General features: G+C 47.3%; 1 protein-coding gene across 1 annotated transcript in view; it reads left to right on the forward strand.

Moving 5' to 3' along the window:
* NDRG2 (NDRG family member 2) overlaps positions 1-16,348 on the forward strand; it is a 402,510-nt gene that overhangs the window by 95,378 nt on the left and 290,784 nt on the right. The gene's annotated exons all lie outside the window — the stretch shown is intronic.

Here is a 16,348-nt window from a genome sequence, read left to right on the forward strand (position 1 = left end):
GCTTACCTACAGCTAAGAGACTACCATCACTCATTCCACCAATCGTCTCTACCTTTTCACACTCACCTCACCTGACTGGTCTATAATGTGTAGACACTAGAAGCAATTTAGCTTTTATATTTAACGATTTTAATATTAATATTAATAAAATATCCATTTTAGGAGTTGTGTTTTTCTTTGTTTTTTCTGGTGTAATACTCCTGCTTCAAATTATTTTTTCGTTATAATTAAAACCTCCAACCAGTCATCGTAATACACATTCGTAAAATGCTGCAAAAAATTAGAGAATATCTGATTGACCCCCTCCACCTGATCAGTGGACTGAAGATGGTATTCTGAAGAGAAATCCAAGGATACATTCAAGAGTTTATAAGTAACTCTCCAGAATTGGCATGTGAACGGGATACCCCTATAGAATATAGTGTCAAATGTGAACTCGTGGCGGTGGAAAATGTGTTGGATGGACTTCTAAAGGCCGCTTTACATGCAACGACATTGCTAACGAGATATCGTTGGGGTTACGGAATTCGTGACGCACATCCGGCCTTGTTAGCGACGTCGTTGCACGTGACACGTACGAGCGAACGCTAACGATGCAAAATACTCACCATATCGTTGATTGTTCACACGTCGTCCGTTTCCCAAATATCGTTTCTGATTTTGGATGCAGGTTGTTCGTCGTTCCTGAGGCAGCACACATCGCTACGTGTGACACCCCAGGAACGGCGAACAACACAGTACCTGCGTCCTCCGGCAATGAGGTGGGTGTGACTTTCATGCGGCTGCTCTCCACCCCTCCGCTTCTATTGGACGCCTGCCATGTGACGTTGCTGTGACGCCGCACGAACCGCCCCCTTAGAAAAGAGGCTGTTTGCCGCCCACAGCGACTTCGCTAGTACGGGTACTAGCTATTTTGTCCACCATGGGCAGCGATTTGCCCGTGATGCACAAACGACAGAGGCGGGTGCGAATGCTAGCGACATCGCTAGCAATGTCAAGGCGTGTAAAGCCCCCTTTAGTGAGCACTGGAAGAGTTAGAAGACGAGGCAATGGGGTAAAGTGACCCATCTTTGAGAAGCCGTACACCACCATCCAGATGATACAGCATCCAGAGGACAGCGGAAGATCCATAACAAAATCCATTGCGATGTTCTGCCAGGAAGCTGAAAGAATGGGAAGTGGTAATAGACATCCATATGGAAGTTGCTTGAGTGTCTTTTTTCATGCTCACAAAAGACAGGCAGAAAAGAAATCCACAATATCTTTTCGCATGGTAGACCACCAATGTCGCAAGATAAGTTGGGTGGTCTTTTTCTACCTGACATGGCCAGACAACATTGAAGCAGAGCAGAACTTGCTTCCTATCTGGGTCCTACACAAAAGTCTTCCATGGAGGAATCTGAGATAAGTTTAGTAATCATATTGGAAGGCATGATATGTTGATGCTCCTCCTCTTGGTCGGTGGGACGGAAGGACCTTAAGAGTGCATCCACATTGATATTCTTGTCTACTGGCGAAAAATTAAGAACAAAGTGAAAGCAGGCAAAGAACAGCGACCCCCTAGCTTGGGGCAGATTCAGCCTCTGTGCACACTACAGGTAAGACAAATTCTTATGGACAGTGTAAATGATGACTGGATAAACTGCTCCTTCGAGTAGGTAATGCCACTCCTCTAAAGCCATCTTAATCACCAACAACTCAGGATCGCCAATTCAGTTCAAGAGCAGAGAAGACCTTGGAGAAGAAACCACAAGTTACCATTCGCCCGGAGGAAGAATTTTGCATAAGAACTGCCCCTTCCGTAGAGGACAAAGCATCCACTTCCAGGAAGAATTACTTGTTGATGTCAGGCCTATGGAGCACAGGAGCAGATGGAAAAAACTATTTTAAAGAGAGAAATGCGCTCTCAGCCTCCGGAGTCCAAATCTTAAGATTAGTGTTCTTGCAGATCATTGCTGAAATTGGGGCAGTCCGAGACGAGTCATGAGAAAAAACAGGCGGTAATTGTTTGCAAATCCTAAAAGTCACTACATTTCCTACACGCCAACAGTACGAGGCCATTTGAGAATAGCAGACACCTTTTCTTGATCCATTTTCAGTCCCATGTCTGAGATGATGTATCCTAGGAAGGGAAGAGAGGAGTGTTCAAAGATGTGTTTCTCAAACTTGGCATACAGGCGATTCTCCATAAGTCTTTGCAAGGCCAGGCGAATATTCTTCCTATGAGAAGGCAGATCTGGAGAGAATACCAGAATATCTTCCAGGTAAAACACCACGCAAGAGTAAAGGTGATCTCTGAAGATGTCCCAAAAAGCCCAACTCGGTACTTATAGTGACCGTCCGGGGTGTTGAAAACGGTCATACACTTGTCTCCTTGGCGTATGCAGATTTGTTTATCAGATCAAGCTTGGAGAAGATACTGACACCTCTAAAGGCTACTTTACACACTGCGATATCGGTCCCGATATCGCTAGTGTGGGTACCCGCCCCCATCTGTTGCGCGACACGGGCATATCGCTGCCCGTGCCGCACAACATCGCCCACAGCCGTCACACATACTTACCTGTCCGGCGACGTCGCTGTGACCGGCGAACCGCCTCCTTTCTAAGGGGGCGGTCCGTGCGGCGTCACAGCGACGTCACTGAAACGTCACTGAACCGCCGCCCAATAGCAGCGGAGGGGCGGAGATGAGCGGGACATAACATCCCGCCCACCTCCTTCCTTCCGCATAGCGGCCGGGAGGCAGGTAAGGGGAGCTTCCTCGTTCCTGCGGCGTCACACGCAGCGATGTGTGCTGCCGCAGGAACGAGGAACAACCTCGTTACTGCTGCAGTAACGAGATTTGCCGATTAGCGATTTTGCACGTTTTTGCAACGATGCAAAATCGCTTATCGGTGTCACACGCAACGGCATCGCTAATGCGGCCGGATGTGCGTCACGAATTCCGTGACCCCAACGAGTTCGCATTAGCGATGTCGTAGCGTGTAAAGCCCGCTTTAGATGATCAAACAGTGTCGGAATTAAGGGCAACAGACATTTGCTTTTAATCATGATCTGGTTGAGACCTTGATATAAGGCCGGAGAGATCCATCTTTTTTTAAAAACGAAGAATCCAGCTCCTGTCAGTGAGAAAGACTTTAGAATGAATCCCCTTGCTCAATTCTCCTTGATGTAATCGGACATGGCTTGGGTATCTGCCTGAGAATTGAGGGTAAATATGGAGGTGAGGATCCTGGAAGCAGGTCAATGGGACAATCGTACAGCTTATATGGAGGTAACGTCTCTGCTTCCTTCTTATCGAAGACATCAGCGTATGACCAGTAAGTGGGTGACAGAATCGGCAGACTAGATGGTGTCACCAGTGGCCATACCAGACGATTAGGGGTGCTTCACACATAGCGAGATCGCTACTGAAATCGCTGCTACGGCACGGTTTTGGTGACGCAACACTGACCTCATTAGCAATCTCGCTGTGTGTGACACTGAGCAGCGATCTGGCCCCTGCTGCGAGATCGCTGCTCGTTACACACAGCCCTGGTTCGTTTTCTTCAAAGGCGCTCTCCCGCTGTGACACACAGATCGCTGTGTGACAGCGAGAGAGCGACGAAATGAAGCGAGCAGGGAGCAGGAGCCGGCATCTGGCAGCTGCGGTAAGCTGTAACCAGGGTAAACATTGGGTAACCAAGGTGGTTACCCGATATTTACTTTAGTTACCAGCCTCCGCAGCTCTCACGCTGCCTGTGCTGCCGGCTCCGGCTCTCTGCACATGTAGCTGCAGTACACATCGGGTTAATTAACCCGATGTGTACTGTAGCTAGGAGAGCAAGGAGCCAGCGCTAAGCAGTGTGCGCGGCTCCCTGCTCTCGCGGTTATGATCGCTGCTTCGGCTGCTGTGTTTGACAGCTAAGCAGCGATCATAACAGCGACTTACAAGGTCGCTGTTACGTCACAGAAAATGGTGACGTAACAGCGACCTCGTTGTCGCTGTCGCTTAGTGTGAACCAGCCCTTAGGAACGAGACACATTTTGTGGCAAGACAATACTCAATGCAGCACCTCACTGGCTCTCTAATCTAGGATGGGCTTGTATACACATAGCCATGGGAGGCCCAAAAGAAGTAAATTTGACAGGCTAAGAAGCACATGAAAGGCAATCTTCTCTGTATATAGCATCCCTATCCGAATTCAGTAACAAAATGAACAGTTTTGGATAGGGCTCATCCATTGACAGATGAGATCATCAAGGTACCCTGAAGGCATCGGACAAGAATCTGATTCCGATCCATCATGGAAAGTAACATGAAACTTCTAGCCAATCCAAAATCTCAGTGAACCGGGTAACTCCACATAACACGGTTACTAACAGAGAAAATGGTGGAGAGTAGTTGCCCTCGCCCAGGGTAGCCTTTCCAACAGACCATTTATTTGGGAGTTTTACAATTTCTCAGTACAAGAACGGATAACATGTTCCATGCTATTACAGTAGTAGCACAATCCCTTGGCACGACAGTGCTCAAGCCTTTGCTTAGCCAGCTTGACACAGTAAACCTGTAGAGGTTCAGGAGTTACAACCGATGCAGAGGGTTGGGGAATGAGCAGTCTCTGGAAGGATAGAGCCAGACTCATAGGTTTTCCTCATGTGTGAACTCTCTGGAGCATTCCTGGAACCTAAAGGTACCGTCACACATAACGAGATCGCTAGTGAGATCGCAGCTGAGTCACGGTTTCTGTGACGCAGTAGCGATCCCGTTAGCGATCTCGTTATGTGTGACACCTACCAGTGATCAGGCCCCTGCTGTGAGATCTCTAGTCGTTGTGTAAGGGGTGGGCAGACCCCTTACAAAGAAGCACAGTGTACCCGGAACGTTGTTATTAATAAAATTGTTTTTATTGTTATTACATTGTTTTAGTGGGTCCCCCTAGTGGCCAGGTGGGACGGCTGTCTCACAGAAACAGGTGGTAGGAGGAGCCGGCAGCAGAAAGGGGAGGGAGGAGTAGTGTTGTGGAGGAAAGTGTGAGATCCAGAAGGCAGTTGTGTCCGGGACGGGAGAGAAGAAGCAGAGAAGGGGCAGAGTGTGGGAGCTGGATGAATAGGGAAGCCGGAGAGAAAAGGAGCGGGCGGAACCTCAAAGTGAGAAGCAGTACCGGTGTGGGTCCAGTCTGTGGGTAGCCGTAGTGGGAGCCAGGTGAAGCAGATTAGCCGGGCACATCCCCACTGGAGGAGACGTCAGGACAGGCTTTCCCCAGCTAAAGAAAGCGTGAAGTCATCTGTAACTGCCGGTTGTGTGAAGAACTGTAAAATAAAGAATGTCTTTTGTTTGCACCGAATCATGCCTGGAAAGTGTTTGTACGTCGGACGACATTTGCACCACCACACTCTGCCCCACCAAGTCATCTCCTGTCCCGATAGTGACGGCGGAGCCAGGGGTAAGCCTGAGAGAAAAAGGGGCCATGACTACAATCCCCGAGGCACCCCTGGCACCCCGTTACATGTGGCGTAGTTGGCAGGATGCGGATCGTATGCAAGGGGTCCCGACCCAAGAAGACGGAGATCAAGTGGTGCCTAGGACACAGGATCCGGATTATGGGAGAAGAGTCCCGATCCCTTGGTGGGAAGAAGAAGTAGTGCCTAAGGCGTTGGACCGGGCACAAGATGGCGGCAAGATGGCCGTCGTCTTCAAGGACACAGAAAGCGCGCAAAGAATTGGCGCCAAAAGAAGAGCCTGGGGCTGGCCGGTGCCGAAAAAGAAGTTCGGAGTACTCCGCCCAAAGAGGGGAGGTGCCGGTCCCAGGGCACGGATGAAGACATGTGAAGTGGGCGGTGTTCCAGAGAAAAAGAAGAACCGCCGCGGAGGGGTCGACCTGATGTGTGAGACTGGGGGTGGAGTATACCCAAGAGCAGGAAAAGTAAGCCCGCCTCCACTTCCTCCAGCATCTCCACCGACCCTGACGCCCTTACCAGAAACACGTACTGCAGGCAAGATGGAGAACTCCGAGGGACAACAAGCTGCGTTGGTCGCGCCTGGTCTGGACAGAAGACACCAGAAGCAGATTGCGGCTGCGTCTGCGGAGGGATTTCCCTCTCACTTACCGGCTGTGCCCGGAGGACCGGGACGGGCCACAAAAGTGACCTGGTTTACGACGTGGGACGCTGTGACCGAAGAGACCACGACCGAGGTCCGAGCGACGTACACCGCTCAGCTGCCGTCGGGGAACCGGCCCCTGGGAACCCCATACCCATACCTGGAGATACCCCCACCAGTCGCGGTGGGATCTTCGACACACGTTCCAGTTCCGGCTCCGGAAGAATCACACGCCCGGAAGCTAGAAAGAGACGAGTGGGGTTTCTTTTGGGACCCAGTACAGCCGTCACCCCTGCCTCAACGAAAGTCCCCATCTCCAGAACCGGATCCGGTACAGGAGAGGCTGCTGGCTGAGACCGTGGCCCGGGAAATGATGGCTGGTCCCCGGAGTGCGGAGTTCGAACAACAGTGTACCATAGGAACTGTGGTAAAGTTTAACCAGAAGGAGGGGTATGGTTTTATCGAGGATGAGGAAACCGGTGATACTACTTCTATAACCGGGTGAACCTGGACATTGAAGGCCTGCCGCAACGCCTGCACACTTTATATCCGGGAGAAAAGGTGCGGTTTATGAGAGAGGTGGGATGCCGAGGCCTCTTTGCGGTCGGAGTAACCCGGATGCCTACTACCCAAGAGGCTGCTCAATGGCAGCAAGAACTGGAGTGGGAGGAATGCCAGTACCGGCGGCGGGCACAGCAAAGTCCGGTACTAGCTGAGCTCTCCCACCCGAGACGCACACTGGCCATAGCCCCGGAAGTCCTGCCCGGACCGAGCGCTGACCCGGAGAAGGGAACCCCGGCGGTGCTGGCTATTCACCAAAACCTGACTACTCATCCGGTAATCGTCATGGGCAGCCCCCAGCTGTCCCGTGCAGCGACCCCCTCACCCCCGTCGGGGGTAGAAGAGACAAAGCCGGAGACTGAGACAGCGGAGCAACCCGCCAATTACGAACCCTTCCGGAGGCTGCGCCGGTTGCCCGGGCAGTCCTTGTCGGATTACGTGAAGGCCCAACGAGCTGAATGGCAACGTGCCTATCATCCGGAGTGAATATTCAAGACCGGAAGATGGCGGGCCTGTTTTTGTTAAACACCGGCGTTGTTTTGAGCCGGAAGAAGTTGTGCTGTTTGTAACCGTTCAAATTGCTGAGCCCGGAGAGAGCCTGATGCTGGACTGAGCCAGGGGCTCCCTCCGCGTTGTTAAGAAGATTTTGCCAAGTTGTGTTCCTGCCGTCTAACGTCTAAAACCGGGAGTGCTGCAAAAGCCTCCGGGCAGAAACTCCACTAAGACCGGGAGTGCCTGCCGACGGCCTCCGGGCACGACTAAGACCGGGAGCTTCCAGGAGGGACTCCGGGCGCTGGACTGATGCGCCCCTTGCGGTTGCCCAAAGGTGAACATGCTCGTAGTTTCATTGAAATGACGTTGTTTCCTTTTATGTGTAGTTTTAGATTCATGCCTTGCCGGGAGGCTTAGGCTTAAAGAGGGGAGGTATGTAAGGGGTGGGCAGACCCCTTACAAAGAAGCACAGTCTACCCGGAACGTTGTTATTAATAAAAATGTTTTTATTGTTATTACATTGTTTTAGTGGGTCCCCCTAGTGGCCGGGTGGGACGGCTGTCTCACAGAAACAGGTGGTAGGAGGAGCCGGCAGCAGAAAGGGGAGGGAGGAGTAGTGTTGTGGAGGAAAGTGTGAGATCCAGAAGGCAGTTGTGTCCGGGACGGGAGAGAAGAAGCAGAGAAGGGGCAGAGTGTGGGAGCTGGATGAATAGGGAAGCCGGAGAGAAAAGGAGCGGGCGGAACCTCAAAGTGCGAAGCAGTACCGGTGTGGGTCCGGTCTGTGGGTAGCCGTAGTGGGAGACAGGTGAAGCAGATTAGCCGGGCACATCCCCACTGGAGGAGACATCAGGACAGGCTTTCCCCAGCTAAAGAAAGCGTGAAGTCATCTGTAACTGCCGGTTGTGTGAAGAACTGTAAAATAAAGAATGTCTTTTGTTTGCACCGAATCATGCCTGGAAAGTGTTTGTACGTCGGACGACATTTGCACCACCACACTCTGCCCCACCAAGTCATCTCCTGTCCCGATAGTGACGGCGGAGCCAGGGGTAAGCCTGAGAGAAAAAGGGGCCATGACTACAATCCCCGAGGCACCCCTGGCACCCTGTTACAGTTGCAGAATGGTCCAGGCCATTTTTTTCAAAGGCGATGTCCTACTGGGCAGGACGCATCGCTGTGTTTGACACTGTGTGACAGGGTCACAGTGACTGCTGAGATTGTTATACAGGTCGCTACTGCGACCTGTATTGTTCCTGCATCGCTGGTAAGATCTGACTGTGTGATATCTCACCTGCGACCTCCCAGCGACTTACCTGCGATCCCTATCAGGTCGCATCGTTTTCGGGATCGCTGGTAAGTCGTTGTGTGTGACTGGGCCTTAAGTCAAGCTCCCAGCAGTGATCATGTGAGAAGTGCTGCTGTTTCAGGACCACCCATAGATCACAGCATGTGATGCTATTCAAACTGACTAAGCAATCACGCCGATCGGAGAGCAGAGACTCCTGTAATTTGTCACCACATTGCTGGCCGCGTCAGTCAGCTTTCAGGGACTGCTGACGACCCTGACCTGTCACTGTATGACTGTTCAAGTTCATGACGGGCATAATCTGTCATAATGAGGGAATTGACACCTGCTTATGAAGGATTATACCTGTCATTGGTCGTTAAGGGGTTAAAGTCAATGGGCGGTCCTGAAGCAGTTAATGATAGAAAGTAAATGGGATTTATAGTACTCTCATGTCCACTGTCTTTCTTTTTACGCAGCATAAACTGACTTGCAGTGCGATCTTGAAATCTGCAAAATCAATTCCTCTTGCGGTAAATATGTGGATTCTCCTCATAGACTTGAATGACATAAAGAAAATAAAAAATTGTTCAAAAGAACTGAAGTCCTCAGTGATTCATACCTTTTAATTCTGTATTATAAAGAAAATATGCATGTGTTTTTAGTGCAGTTTTGCTGTGGAAAATGCAGTAAAAAAGCATGTAGCCTGCAAATGACTTTATCAATGAAGTTTTATCAAAACTAAGTAACAGGAAGAATTAAACACAAATCAGTTATTTCAATCATGACATATCACTGTCTCATGTAAAAAAAATGCACTAAAAAACAATGAATACATTGAATAAATGCAAATAATCTAAGATAGCGAATTAGTGCAGAAAATCATTAAAAACTCCTCAAATACTCATTGTTGTATCTTACCTAAATCCCCCCAATAAATCCACACTAGTTATATACCATAAATGACACATTTCCCACTGAAGAGTAATTCTCTCAAAATATGGCTTCCAGATCGTATACGATCCTATATGAGATTCTAGATTGACCATTTAGTTCTGTTGGTGGTAAACCTGTAATTTACGCGATCACTGCTTATGTTGACAATTGTCGCTGTTCTTGTGCCTGTTTAATGATTTCATAACTGGCACTGAGGACTTAGTTTTTGGTCACTGATTTTCGTTCTGGTTTCTGTAAAACGGAAATCTGTAAGAAAAGTCTTTAAATTATCAAAAAAACCTCGTACTATAACAATATACATTAAAGGTTAATTGAAAGCCTTCAAAATAGTTTGAGTCAAGCGATGAAACTTCCAGAGAGTTTAATGAGATGTCATGAGGATTGAGTTGTCCCAGTAGACAGGGGCTACAGAAAGGAGTGGGTCGTATATTCTTTTTAAGCTGCAATCTCTCTCCTCTTATTTTGTGTGGGCGGCACGTCACCCCCACCACGACTTGTTTCAGAGGTAAGTCATTTCCATTTTTCTGAGTATGCATTAGTTTCTCTTTTACAATCATGGGTCACATTGTAGGTGAGAGCTTGCAGCCAAACATATTTATTTTAGTTGGAATTTCTGAAATAGGTGTAATGGTGTATAACATTCTATAGCTTTTAGGTACATTGTGATCAATCAGAAATATAACATGTTATAATTTAAATTATCTACAAATTCGGTCCTTGAGCTTAAATTTTAGGAATTACGGTTATTGACATACTGATGGGGTCAGCGATGATGATGAATATAAAGCGCTACAATATATGATAGCGATATAAAAGTAATATATAATAAATAAATAAATATGTAGAAAATTACATGCTGCATAAAAGCAGTGAATATTTTTAGCATAACATTTTTCTTTGTCTTTCTATTATTATTATTATTATTTGTTTATTAATACGAACATATTAGATTAAAAAAGATTTAAAAATGTAATCAACACAGTAATGTACATAATAAGGTTCTACACAGACAAAAGAGCCTTTGTCCTGCTGTTAAAATAGCCATTAAATTAGAAGAGGACAGGATGATGGCTATGATGAACTATACAGCGCTAATGTGTAATACAACCAGTGGGAAACCTGGAATAATAATAGTAATAGAAAGAAGCCAAAGGCGGTTCACAGAAGTCAGATTTGTGTCATTTCTGTTCATTTCCTGCACATTTTATTTGTTAGAGTCCCTTGTAGTTTTTTTTTTTAATTTTTATTTTACAATCCAGCTGTTAGTATTGTTTGAGACTTTTATTTTTAATATAATAGCTTCCTTACTACAGTGTAAAAACACATTTAAAGGCTGGAGATCACTGAAGGAGTAAAAAGAAAACAATCTTATTTCTGGTGATAGGAGGAGATGCCGGCTTTCTTTCCACCAGGTGCAATTTTACCATAGATCTGGACAAAGGATGATTTATTCCATATGTCTCATTCTGTAAATATATCTGTTTTCAGCATATTTTACAGGGTAATTTTTACTTTTATATAAATAAATATGGAAAAAATAAGTCTTTATACAGAAACTGGAAATTATTAATTACTAGAAATAGGCCCGATGCTATCGCATCGGGAGTGCAGTGAAATGAACATCTGTCTATGCTTATTGGTGCTGACAGGAGCAGTGGACATGTGTCACACCATTTGCGCTTTTTGAGCTAATTAAATGTGTTAAAGGCTGTGTGTATTTTTATTGTAAATAAACATAATGTGTATGTATTTTTTTTTCTTTGTCTCTCGTCAGTGCCACTATGTCTCTTTGCTCGCCACAACATTGCTCAAGGCATGGCGATGTCAGGCAAGGGCGGACCTAACCGGGCACGCCTCCTTACTGCTCACTACACCGCATTGTGGGATATGGTTACATCCGCAACTGGCAAATATCTATGTAGCTGTATATGTGTGCATATGGCTGTACGCTGTGTGTAGGTGTCTGTGTGTATATGGCTGTACACTGTGTGTACGTGGCGTCTGTGTATATGTGTGTGTATATGGCTGTATGCAGTGTGCAGGTGGTGTCTGTGTATATGTGTGTGTATATGGCTGTACTCTGTGTGTACATGGCGTCTGCGTATATGTGTATGTATATGGCTGTATGCTGTGTGTAGGTGTCGTCTGTGCATAGGTGTGTGTGTATGGCCGTGTAGGTGTCTGTGTGTGAATATGTTTGTGTATATGGCTGTACGCTGTGTGTATGTGTGAATATGGCTGAACGCTGTATATGTGTCTGTGTGTGTATATTAAATGGCTGTACACTGTGTGTAGGTGTCTGTGTGTACAGTCATGGCCAAAAGTTTTGAGAATGCTACAAATATTAATTTTTACAAAGTCTACTGTTTAAGTTTTTCTAATGGCAATTTGCATATACTCCAGAATGTCATAAAGAGTGATCATCTTAACAGCAACTACTTGCAAAGTCAATATTGGCTAAGAAAATGAACTTCAACCCCCAAAACACATTTCAACATCATTGCATTCCTGCCTTAAAAGGAGCAGCTAACATTGTTTTAGTGATTGTTCCATTAACACAGGTGTGGGTGTTGATGAGGACAGGGCTGGCGAACAATCAGTCATGGTTAAGTAAGAATGACACCACTGGACACTTTAAAAGGAGGCTAGTGCTTGGTATCATTGTTTCTCTTCAGTTAACCATGGTTATCTCTAAAGAAACACGTGCAGCCATCATTGCTCTGCACAAAAATGGCCTAACAGGGAAGAGTATCGCAGCTACAAAGATTGCACCTCAGTCAAGAATCCATTGCATCATCAAGAACTTCAAGGAGAGAGCTTCCATTGTTGCCAAAAAGGCTCCAGGGCGCCCAAGAAGGACCACCAAACGCCAGGACCGTATCTTAAAACTGTTTCAGCTGCGGGATCGGACTACCAGCAGTGCCGAGCTAGCTCAGCAATGGCAGCAGGCTGGTGTGAGTGCTTCTGCACGCACTGTGAGGCGGAGACTGCTTGAGCAAGGCCTGCAAAAAAGCAGCAAAGAAGGGCAGCAAAGAAGCCACTTCTCTCCAGAAAAAAACATCAGGGACCGACTGATATTCTGCAAAAGGTACAGGGAGTGGACTGCTGAGGACTGGGGTAAAGTCATTTTCTCAGATGAATCCCCTTTTCGATTGTTTGGGACATCTGGAAAACAGCTTATTAGGAGAAGAAGAGGTGAGCGCTACCACCAGTCTTGTCTCATGCCAACTGTTAAGCATCCTGAAACGATTCATGTGCAGGGTTGCTTCTCAGCCAAGGGAATCGGCTCACTCACAGTCTTGCCTAAAAACACAGCCATGAATAAAGAATGGTACCAGAATGTCCTCCAAGAGCAACTTCTCCCAACTGTCCAAGAGCAGTTTGGCGCCCAACAATGCCTTTTCCAGCATGATGGAGCACCTTGCCATAAAGCAAAGGTAATCACTAAATGACTCATGGAACAAAACATAGAGATTTTGGGTCCATGGCCTGGAAACTCCCCAGATCTTAATCCCATTGAGAACTTGTGGGCAATCATCAAGAGACGGGTGGACAAACAAAAATCAACAAATTCTGGCAAAATGCAAGCATTGCTTATGCAAGAATGGACAGCTATCAGTCAGGATTTGATCCAGAAGTTGATTGAGAGCATGCCAGGGAGAATTGCAGAGGTCCTGAAGAAGAAGGGTCAACACTGCAAATATTGACTTGCTGCATTAACTCATTCTAACTGTCAATATAACCTTTTGGTACTCATAATATGATTGCAATTATATTTCTGTATGTGATGTAAACATCAGACAAACACAATTAAAAACCAGAGGGCAACAGATCATGTGAAAATATAATTTTGGTGTCATTCTCAAAACTTTTGGCCATGACTGTATATGTGTGTATGGCTATGCGCTGTGTGTAGGTGGTGTCTGTATATGTGTGTGTATATGGCTGTATGCTGTAAGTAGGTGGCATCTGTGTATATGTGTGTGTATGGCTGTATGCTGTGTGTAGGGGTCTGTGTGTGTATATGGCTCTATGCTGTGTGTATGTGGCTGTACGCTGTGTGTAGGTGGCATCTGTGTATGTGTGTGTATATGGCTATACGCTGTGTGTAGGTGGCATCTGTGTATGTGTATATGGCTGTACGCTGTGTGTAGGTGGCATCTGTGTATATGTGTGTGTATATGGCTGTATGCTGTGTGTAGGTGTCTGTGTGTATATGTGTGTGTATATGGCTGTATGCTGTGTGTAGGTGGCATAAGTGTATATGTGTGTGCATATGGCTGTACATTGAGTGTAGGTGGCATCTGTGTATATGTGTGTATATGGCTGTACGCTGTGTGTAGGTGGCATCTGTGTATGTGTGTGTATGGCTGTACGCTGTGTGTAGGTGGTGTCTGTGTATATATGTGTGTATATGGCTGTACACTGTGTGTAGGTGGCATCTGTGTATATGTGTATGTATATGGCTGTCCGCTGTGTGTAGGTGTCTGTGTGTGTATATGTGTGTATATGGCTGTATGCTGTGTGTAGGTGGCGTTTGTGTATGTGTGTGTATATGGCTGTACGCTGTGAGTAGGTGGCATCTGTGTATATGTGTGTGCATATGGCTGTACGCTGTGTAGATGGCGTCTGTGTATATGTGTGTGCATATGGCTGTACGCTGTGTAGGTTGCGTCTGTGTATATGTGTGTGCATATGGCTGTATGCTGTGTACAGGTGGCGTCTGTGTATATGTGTGTATTCTCTCTGTCTCTCTTCCCCTCCCCCGGAGAAAACACGTGTCTTTATTTACCTCTCTCCAGCAATGCTGTCTCTGGCTCTGCTGTCACCCGCTCCTGACCAACACTCATTATACTCACTGAATATTCAGTCCACAGAGGAGCTGGAAGACGGAGCAGCGCTGGGGACTTCAGTGCTGGGGACCGCATCGCTAGGGACTGGGAATATCCAGGTGTGTGTGTATGTGTGTGTTCAGTGTATCAGATCTGGTGAGAGGGGCTGGTGGCATACAGCTCTGGGTAGCGGGGGCCCCACGTACAGCGCTGGACCCGGTGACGTTCCTTGATGCTGCTGCTCCTCTCCCTCCAGTCTCTTCATCTGTGGGACAGGAGCAAAGCATGTCACATGGTAGCTCCGCCCACAGATGAACTTCTGTACAGAAGCAGCCGAACGGTCAGCAGTGCACTCTGGGCTACAGGTGCCGGGCTTAAAGCGCCGGCAGCCAGGGAAGTGCGGCTGCCGCTGACCCATACGTTAGCAGCAGCACAGAGTCAGAGCCGTTTGAAGTAGCGATTGGCTCTGCTGTGCTCACGTGGATAGGAGGGAGAGGGAGAGAAAGCGAAATGGGAAGCGTGACTCACTGCCATGACAACTGGAAACAGATCGCAGTTTCCGCTACTTGTGCACGCGCAGTTCATGCCCTGATCTGCGGTAAAGTGTATGTCTGAACTGCGCCTGCGTAACTGCCTGCCGCGGTGCATGATGGAATAGGAGAACAGACAAAACTGGTAATTATGTATGTAGAAAATTATGTTACCGGCAGCAATTTACTAATATAACCCTTAACAATGTAAACCCAAATAATCAAATGAACAAGATGATCACTTTTGGACACCATTTTACAGTTTATGTATAGAATGAATCTATGCAAGCAGTTGGGTAACTTATGTATACTTTATATTCCCTAGTAATGCTGAGTTTCAGTCTGAATTATAGTTCAGAGCTGTATTCACAATGCTGCTAGTTAGCAGAGTGCAGAGCTCCATTGCTTTTAATATACTGTAATTTTTGGTTTATAAGACGCACCGGATTATAAGAGGCACCCGAAATTTAAAGGAAAAAAAGGTAAAAAAAAAAAGGGGGTCTGCTTTACAATCTGGTGGTGTCTTATCGCGAGTGGGCGGCAGCGGTGGTGTAGCGGGGTCACAGGAGGCAGGGGTGGTGGAGGAATAGGGCGATGCTGTGGAAGCTGTAATGGGGCTGTGGGGGCTGTGCTGGGGCTGCAGGCCGTGGGCGTTTTGCTGTGCTGAAGCTGTGGGCGATGTGCTGGAGCTGCGGGCAAAGTGCTGGAGCTATGCTGTGCTGGGGATGCAGGCCGAGGGCGCCATCTTTAAAATGCCTGGAGTCGGCATGTGCGCAGATGGAGCTCTCGTCTCAAGATCTCATCTGCGCACACGCCATTTCTGGCCCAGTGATCTCCCAGCAGCGAACTTAAGGAAAATGGCGCCTGGAGGTGGCATGTGCACAGATGAGATCTTGAGCTGAGAGCTCCATCTGTGCACGCGCCGACTCTGGGTGTCATTATTTTGAAGTCCACACCGCCAACATTTTCAGGTTGGTGCCCGCAGCCCCAGCACAGCACAGCTCCCTAGGCCTGCAGCCCCAGCACATCGCCCGCAGCTTCAGCACAGTGCCCGCAGCCCCAGCACAGCAAAACGCCCATGGCATGCAGCCCCAGCACAACACAGCTCCAGCACATCGCCCGCAGCTTCAGCACAGTGCCCGCAGCCCCAGCACAGCAAAACGCCCATGGCCTGCAGCCCCAGCATAGCGCAGCTCCAGCACAGCGCAATCGGCATTACTGATGCGACCCCTCTCCACCATCCCTGGTAAGCAACATTCAGATTAGAAGACGCACTCCTCACTTTCCTCCCAAATTTTTGAGAGGAACTTGCGTCTTAAATAATCGGAAAAATACGGTACATTACTGCCATAAGATAGTAAATCAGTAAGGCAAGCTCTGTTTATATTTTGTGTAGTACGACATACAGTAGTATTTGCTCTGGAGCTAGCAGAATTGTGAACCCAGCTCTGTACTTGGAAATTAAATAGTATGAATGCAATGTGTTTACTTAGAATAATACATTTTATATAAACTAGTTCTAAAAAGAAGCTGCAAAAGGTAATCTAACAAATACATTTCGTTTCATGAACTAACATGATGTTAAACAAAGGAAAGTAATTAGTCCCATGAC

Source organism: Anomaloglossus baeobatrachus, chromosome 1 (assembly GCF_048569485.1).
Source record: "Anomaloglossus baeobatrachus isolate aAnoBae1 chromosome 1, aAnoBae1.hap1, whole genome shotgun sequence".
NCBI classification, from domain to species: Eukaryota; Metazoa; Chordata; class Amphibia; order Anura; family Aromobatidae; genus Anomaloglossus; species Anomaloglossus baeobatrachus.